General features: G+C 38.5%; 1 long non-coding RNA gene across 1 annotated transcript; it reads left to right on the top strand.

Annotated features, from left to right (window-relative positions):
* The first annotated feature begins 2,227 nt into the window (after positions 1-2,227).
* LOC147754525 (uncharacterized) lies at positions 2,228-6,110 on the top strand. Its single transcript, XR_015317359.1, has 4 exons — positions 2,228-2,353; positions 2,487-2,650; positions 3,129-3,220; positions 3,932-6,110. It is a non-coding gene; the product is annotated as an uncharacterized LOC147754525 (long non-coding RNA).
* The last annotated feature ends 1,133 nt before the right edge of the window (positions 6,111-7,243 follow it).

Here is a 7,243-nt window from a genome sequence, read left to right as displayed (position 1 = left end):
TTTTTTTTATCTAACTCTCAAACATATCTGATAGAACCTTCGATACTGCTAATTTTTTCCAACCCTGAATCGCCTCGTTAGTAGCTCCTTCTTCTCAACGGATTGCGGTTACCGTAATTTATTGCCACTGTTAATTTGCTCGATTAGCTTTCAACGTTTTCACACGCAGATACTCCAATATGTGACGCAGAGTGCGATGAGGTATGAAGTGATATTTAGTTTCCAAGTAGGGTTTAAGCAATTTTGGTATCAATACTCGTCATAGGTCGAAAACACAGAAAGGGAGCATAAAATCATCCGTAAGATGACATAAAGCGCATGGTAGGAGGTACACATCAGTTAACACGGCTTTTGTTCATGCGTTCAACCGCTACTCAAACCTTGAAATCACGCAACTTGTTTGGCTATTTTGTGCTTTTACAGCTTCATCTGTATTTTACGTTTATTATGAAAAAGTTGTCAGAATTAGTTCTTCGCTGTAGAGTAAAGGACCTACTCTTACTAGCAGGTCCAACCGCAGGGTGGGTTTTGGTGGACCTATCTGAGGTCTACGAAGCAACACGATAGTTATATGCCAGATTTGAAATTTAAGCGATAAATGGAGGAATATTCGATGTGTCAATAACGAGCCACCGAGGGAGATACTGTGCAACCTCAGACGATAGTTAGCGACCTGTGACAGCTTCGGTAGTACAGGGAGACAAAGAAGAGGAAGCTGGGACACATAACCCAGTAATTTGGCGGTTGGATTGGAAGTTTCCTTATACTCTGCGTTCAAGCAGGCAGAAGCATCGCGACGCATCTATAGCGTCGCACAGTATTAGCATTTGCAGTCTTTCATCGATTCTGATATGCGCTCATATGGAAACGGTCGCTTGTGAGGTTGTTATGCATCTGAACGGCGTCGTTTGAAGACAACGTGAATGAATACTAGAAAATCATGTGGATTGATACACATTTCGTTAATTTATTGCGCATAATAGAAATAGCATTGCTATTACTATCATAGTCTTTCAATATAAGGCTTTCCGAAAGCAGCGAGATCATTCTTTGTACGCAATGACTATTTTCGTCTTGTTCTATAAAGGTTTATATTATGTTCTAGTTTAGTTTTTTTTTTTTCAGTATTTTTTTTAGTAATAGTTAGACTTTTGTGCGTAACCTCGATATAACGAAATATCGTGACGGAACTTATTCAGTTGTTTATAGCTTTGTTGGATTTATTGGACATTTGAGATATTTAGATGGTAATCGAATATGGGACTTCTTGGGGCCAGATATAGTAGAGTTTCTTTGTTAGCCTAGGAACAGTCTAAATGCTTTCTAACGCAATTCTGACACAAGCAAGCATAATGATGAGAATGCGTAATCGACGATTCTTTTCAAAAATTGCGTTTAGAAGCACATATATATATATATATATATGTTCCTAAACATCATTGGCAATTCAACCTGTTTTGACTGCTTAGATGTACAGCCGAACATTTATAGATGCTTATCCTTAGCTTAAAAAGAATGTAATCCACAGTATAAATTTAATGGCCTATTGTTTGCAAAGTAAAATATCCTACGTTTACTTTCCTTACACCCCCCCCCCCCCAAAAAAAATGAGACTTAATTTTTTTGAAGGACATGTTTAATAAACGAAGTAATCTTCCCACACCTGCCAATAGCTCCATCAGGAAGTAAATACAATTTTTACTGTAAAGCAGGCCGCAGAACCCGTACAACTATGGCTATTCAACAGCCTCAACTTCAGCTTCGTTTTGCGTTGTTGCTGTATCTTCAGACTTTCGTATTGTTGAGGTGCAGCTAATTTTCAGGGCCATTAGATATCTCACAGCACATGGATCTCAGAGAATGCTAGCGATTTGATACATAAACGGATGGACAGGTTGACGTTTCAATGGACAGTCAACCATTCACCGCTCAGCGCTTGCACCTGATGAACACGCAGTTTATAGAGAGGAAAATCCTTGTGACACGAGCGTCCGACAGCAAAGGCTCGGAAAACTGAGGTTCAGATAGCCGTGGGTGGACCGTCTGGGATTCAGCGTTACATAGTCCTAATGTTAAGTGGTAAATCAACATCTGCTTGTCAATAGGTTTATCCATACGGCCGGGCACAGTTTTTTCTCTGCGAATCCTTTACAGGTAGTAAGCTTACTTCTTTTTGTTCTCAAAAATAAATTCGACCAGCAGGTATAAACAACAGGTGCGGCCTTAATTGAGCTCATTGGATGGATTGCTCTACGTAGGTGAATTATATGGACGCAGACGAGATGAGGCTAGATGGTGGGTGCCGCGAGTAAATACAACTACGAACTACGAAAACGAAGAAAAAAAATAATAGGTAACTGTTAAAAAGGGGTACGCATACCAGAAATGGTGTAAGCTCTTTGTATGCCGAGAGGGACGATATATTTCCACGAAACGAAATAGTTAGGGAGATAAACAAGGTTCTAACAATGGCTGCTTTTGTTGAGGTGTGTCATCAAACGCGCTTATATGGTGCATCATACTGCCGCTAGTACTGATTGCCGGGACGAGTATTCTGTGGAGAGTTCTCAATGTGAAACGTCCTTCACTAGCCAGAAAACTGAATTCAATAAGACACGCGAATGGTAGACGTCTGATTGACATTTACAAGGTATTTTGGTGAAAACAATGGAGTCATTCTGGACAAACAATGGACTGTTGGCAGGCTGATTTTATTACCACTAATAATGTAATTAGGAAAACGCTTTAGATAAACTAAGCATGCAAATTGGTATGTTAATTTAAATGTACGTGTCTAAACAAAACATTACTATTGTTTATTTATATGAAAAATGTATTATTACTACATTATATATATATATATATATATATATATATATATATATATATATGATAATCTAGAAAGTCTAGTAGTATAATGATCAATCGTTTAGCCCTTAATACATGACATTCTATCTTTCTATTTCACCACAGAAGGTCGTTTCATGAAATGACGGAACCGGAGATCTTTCGTATATAGCAAATGCCAGACAAATGTAGTTTACCCTTGCTGAATTCGAGACATAATTCCTATGGCTTAGATGTGATTATTATTATATATTGATATTAACGAACCTTTTTACTTCCAGGTCAAACGACCCATTTGCCCTTGGTCGCATTGACGCCCAACATTGCTTCCTGTTACGTTGACTTCATTATATCCTCAGGAGGATTAAGACGGGTAAGGTACTGAACTGGTTTGCTTTTTTTTGTGTCCAAGCTAAAGAGCCCAAGAGGATTCGGAACAGAAAGGCGGAATTTAATTTACTTCCCATATCTTTTGAGTACATTTTCATCACAATAAAAAGCAGCGGCAGTAGCACCTTTCTGTCCTACCCTAAACTCCCAACGGTCCCCAGCACCCCTGGCTGGCTGCTATTTTCTAGAGTTTCTTTTTGTCCCATCCTGGCCGTTTTGGTCGTCTTCATTCTTCTTAGCTTAAGCTTCTCCCGCAAAATAATTAGTTCAACTTTAAGAACCCGATAGCACGTGGTGACGATAACTACACTATGGATAAGTAGGCTTTTAAGTGATAGTCACGATGAGTACGACGCCGGAAGTTTGCGAGATTAAGGGTGTCAGCGCATCTTTATCAGCCGTATGTCCTGCAAGCGAGTGGCGAGAACCCGCCAACGCGAATGACTTGAATGGATGCATTTTTTTCCCTCTTGTTTGCTTTATCTTCCGATTTCTGTCGGAGGAAACTTAAAGGATTTTTACTACGGCCAAAGGCGTCTTTCATAACAGGACATACCTAGCTTGCCTGCTTATTGCCCGTAAGGGATCCTCGTCGCGTTATATAGCGCCTCATTGCGTCATAATACTTATGTGATCCGATTTTCTCATCCATTGATCGATTGAATCTCTTTTATATTTCATGAATTCGCCAAAGTTTACGTGACAACGTGTCACATCGAAAAAGTGACGTGACGCCGAGGAAGAGCTGTGCCGTATTCTTTCTGTAACAGGCGATGTTCTTTATCGAATAAAAGTTTCGTCCCAGTGGATACCCCTTGTGCAAGTAGGCACGTAACAAATAAAGGGAAGTTTTCGATGCACCATATACTATATATTAACGTGACCGCAGATGTAACCACGGTAATTTACGTGTACTGTCGTTTCCGTTAACCACACAGACTAACCGGTTATCCATTTATTTTTTATTTTTATGTCATCTACATTGCCTAAATGGGGTGTTGCCATTGTTTGCAGCGTACATTGGACGGACCTGGGCCTGCACAGCGCTTCTTTGTATTCTTCGATTTAGCATAGGCTAACGGCAAAGAAAAAGGTCTATACCCGTTAATTTGTTGAATTTGTTTTTCTCGTTGTGTTTGTCACTCCTACTGACTTTTCACACTCGCTTCTGCCTGATAGAAAAATATATCGAGTAGTAGGTACTGATTCGTTTTAACTTTGGTCTACTTTTGCTCCAACTATATACCAACTAAATGTACAAAATATATATAAATTTATAAATGTAATTAAACTTTTTTTTTACAGTACATCACCGGATGAGTAGCATTTATGTTAAGTTAACCATTTATGTTAGTATTTCTGTTTCTATTCAGCTGGGGCGTTGTATTTATAACAAAGGCTCTCGTTTGCGGTTAATTGATACGAAAATAATTGCAAAACTAATTTCAGAGAACAGAATAATTTAGACCTAAAAACAAAGAATGTTGTTGATTTTACTTCTACCAATCGAACTGAACGCAGAGGTGGAAGGTCTAAGTTCGCATTGGCTTTTTTCATTGACTAAGACCCATTTCCGCTGACAGAAATCGCAGACTCGTAGTTATTCTAAAAATGGGCTGCATTTGGCTCTCGGTTTGCTTAAATGCATTCATTTGCTTAAATCCTATTACACCGCCATAGCGTTGTCTTGACTAAATGACGATCTTAGTAAATAGGTGCACTATTATATATTGCCTTATTAAATGACCAAATTCATTAAAATGTTATAATGCCATTTATTGGATAATCTGTGAGATCTATAGATCGAACAAATAATTAACAATATTTAGTCGATAGAACTGCGCATGGACAGTTGCATTTTACTTCAAAGTTAACCTTCAAAAGAAAGTTTTTATGTAGCGCTAAGGAAAATAGTACGAACGTGAATCGCTTGGATACCCTTAAGTTGCCCATTTCCAGGAAAATTTCCCTTTATTTACACTTGAAAAGCATTTTTAGTCTGACTTCAAACCACATAAAATAGTAGAAAAACTTGGTATGGAAGTTTGTCTAAGCCGAAATTGTTATTTCACACCCAAAAACACATTTGGTTCACTGGCATCGTTTTGGTGACATGAACGAACCTGCCTATCGTCATAATTCTGTGAATATAAAGAATACAACCACGATAAATGCAGATTACTTACCAAGGAAGAAGGTATATGCGACTCAAAAGAGATACAAAAGCCGGCCAGATCATTCTAGTGACATAGAATCTTAAGCGATCTAAACCTTAGTCCAACTACCTGGTCTTGTGTCTATTCTTGTTTGTGTTTTTTATGAATAACAGGGCTTAATTTAAGTTGATTGAATGTGAACCGCATTACTTCTTTTATAAACACATATCTGCCACTCGAGAATCTATTCGTAATGACTACGCCGGTGGGGTAAAATATTTAATGAGTATGGTAGATGATTGTTGCGCTGTGAAATCCAGCTTTGTCGTTCGATAGAAATGCTTTACCTCTGTCCACTAATTGCGGCTGCTTAATGCGAAGACTTTTTCTAATAAGCTTTTGCTGCTGTACAGTTGTTATAGCGTCATGTCGCGCCGGCACGGTCGTATCTACTTCCCAATGTCCTTATCGTAAACGACAACCTTTCTTTCATTGTTGACCTCCGCTCGTATCATGCGGCGGATTTTTTTATTCATTTTTTATTTTATTTACAAAACTAATTTTCGATTTCTAATTTTTGCCCTGGAATTCTTTTATGCTCAATGGCCGTTTACAGGACAAAAGCATTAAAAAAAAACAATCTATACATCTTTTGTATGCATTAAAGATGCTTGCTTTTTTTCAGTTCACTGTTTGTACACTTTTTTTTTTTTAATCAAATGCGTTTTCAAATGAGTTTAATTGCTCAAGTTTCATGTTTATATTTTTCATCTGAACCCCGTTTGCATAACCGGAACTTACAGAAGTACTAAAAGCAACAAAAATGAACAACAATTTTACAAGAATTGTTCTTACTTGTGAGTCAACAAACGATCCTATCTAGTAGACTCTTCTTAAAGACATCGCAATAACAGTATGTATATATGTTCACCCCCTACAACAATGATAAGCAATAATTTTTTAATATAGTTACGTTTCTAGGTCGATTCAATTTCAACAATTCAGTAACTTCCTCTGCTTATTTTCGCATCTTTCTCTCAAACGATAACAATGATAACTGCACTAAGAGGAGTCATGATCGATTGAGTAATGATGCGCCCTTTAAGAATATTGAGTGTTGAAGTCTGTATATAGATGTCATTGTTACGAGACCATCCCAAGAATCAGAAGTCCTGCTGACAGTACGTATTAGGAACGAGCAGTTTTGCTCGACCCGTCTCGTATTGGAAGAAAGCCGAACTCTGCGGGAGTGAGTACGATCTCATGGGATACGCCAGCAGGAAATGAAGCTGAATACACGATTGAGCAATGACTGTGCTTGCATTTACAGTATTTTATCAGTAGTCACTATAGGAGGCCAGCTAGTAACCGTAAAAATGAGTTCACGCAAAATGCTAGATGCGCAAAATCTGCGGGTTAAAGTTTAAACGAAAATTACTAAAACAATAACGTCAGCGATAGTTGCTGAAGGCGATTTAAGAAACAAGTTAAGTATATATATGTGTCTGTGTGTATGCTTCCGAAAAGAATAACACGTACGTTTGCGAAGATTACGAGGTTCTAAAGTCTAGAAAAAAAACGCGTAACAGGACCAGAAACTTGGCGGAGTGAGTTGGTTCAGTATCCAGCCCCAAATGCATAAGTTAGACTAGCCAGTGACAAAGTGATAATAGCCACCGTTGTCTGCTAAGCTAACAGGCATTTAGACAGGCTGTTGTCGCAGCCCCGCAGAGCCGTTAGTGTGTCTGGATGAGTTTGTTCAAGAAAACAGCGACGATCTAGGTCGTGGATGAACACGAAAAAACGAGTAGATGACTGCTGGACACACTGGTGCTTGCTAAGCTGGACTT

Source organism: Varroa destructor, unplaced genomic scaffold, assembly GCF_002443255.2.
Source record: "Varroa destructor unplaced genomic scaffold, Vdes_3.0 BEIS01000007.1, whole genome shotgun sequence".
Taxonomy (NCBI): Eukaryota; Metazoa; Arthropoda; class Arachnida; order Mesostigmata; family Varroidae; genus Varroa; species Varroa destructor.
Note: the sequence above shows the minus strand (reverse complement) of the source record. Positions and strands in the feature narration are given on the sequence as shown.